This window comes from Arachis duranensis, chromosome 9 (assembly GCF_000817695.3).
Source record: "Arachis duranensis cultivar V14167 chromosome 9, aradu.V14167.gnm2.J7QH, whole genome shotgun sequence".
In the NCBI taxonomy this organism is placed as follows: Eukaryota; Viridiplantae; Streptophyta; class Magnoliopsida; order Fabales; family Fabaceae; genus Arachis; species Arachis duranensis.
Genome location: NC_029780.3, coordinates 50,936,760 through 50,937,736, shown reverse-complemented (window position 1 = coordinate 50,937,736; position 977 = coordinate 50,936,760). Strand labels below are relative to the sequence as shown.

The window sequence follows — 977 nt, the reverse complement described above, 5'->3', positions numbered from 1 at the left end:
AAAATTAAGAGAAGCTAAATTACAACAATCCAGAAGTAACCTTTCAGAAAATTTCGAACAAGAGAAGGAGATGGCAGCCGAACCCAATAATGATAATGCAAGAAGGATGCTTGGTGACTTTACCAAGCCCACGTCCAAATTTGATGGAAGAAGCATCTTCATTCCTGCCATTGGAGCCAATAATTTTGAGCTTAAGTCTCAATTAGTTGCCTTAATGCAACAAAACTGCAAGTTCTATGGACTTCCATCTGAAGATCCTTATCAGTTTTTAATTGAGTTCTTGCAGATTTGTGAGACTGTAAAGACGAATGGAGTAGATCCTGAAGTCTACAGACTCATGCTTTTCCCTTTTGCAGTAAGAGACAGAGCTAGAATATGGTTAGATTCACAACCTAAGGATAGCCTGGACTCATGGGATAAGCTGGTCACGACATTCTTGGATAAATTCTTTCCTCCTCAAAAGCTGAGCAAGCTTAGAGTGGATGTTCAGACCTTCAAACAAAAAGATGGTGAATCCCTCTATGAAGCTTGGGAAAGATACAAGCAGTTGACCAAAAGGTGTCCATCTGACATGTTTTCAGAATGGATCATATTAGATATATTCTATTATGGTCTATCTGAATTTTCAAAAATGTCATTGGACCATTCTACAGGTGGATCCATTCACCTAAAGAAAACGCCTGCAGAAGCTCAAGAACTAATTGACATGGTTGCAAATAACCAATTCATGTACACTTCTGAGAGGAATTTCGTGAATAATGGGACGCCTCAGAGGAAGGGAGTTCTTGAAATTGATGCTCTGAATGCCATATTGGCTCAGAACAAAGTGTTGACTCAGCAAGTCAACATAATCTCTCAAAGTCTGAATGGATGGCAAAATGCATCCAACATTACTAAAGAGGCAGCTTCTGAGGAAGCTTATGATCCTGAGAACCCTAGAATAGCAGAGGTAAATTACATGGGTAAACCATATGGAA

The 977-nt window shown here is 39.3% G+C and overlaps 1 non-coding gene across 1 annotated transcript; it reads right to left on the bottom strand.

Moving 5' to 3' along the window:
- Positions 1 to 469: 469 nt before the first annotated feature.
- Positions 470 to 573, bottom strand: LOC127742152 (small nucleolar RNA R71). Its single transcript, XR_008003339.1, has one exon. It is a non-coding gene; the product is annotated as a small nucleolar RNA R71 (small nucleolar RNA).
- Between the last annotated feature and the right edge of the window lie 404 nt (positions 574 to 977).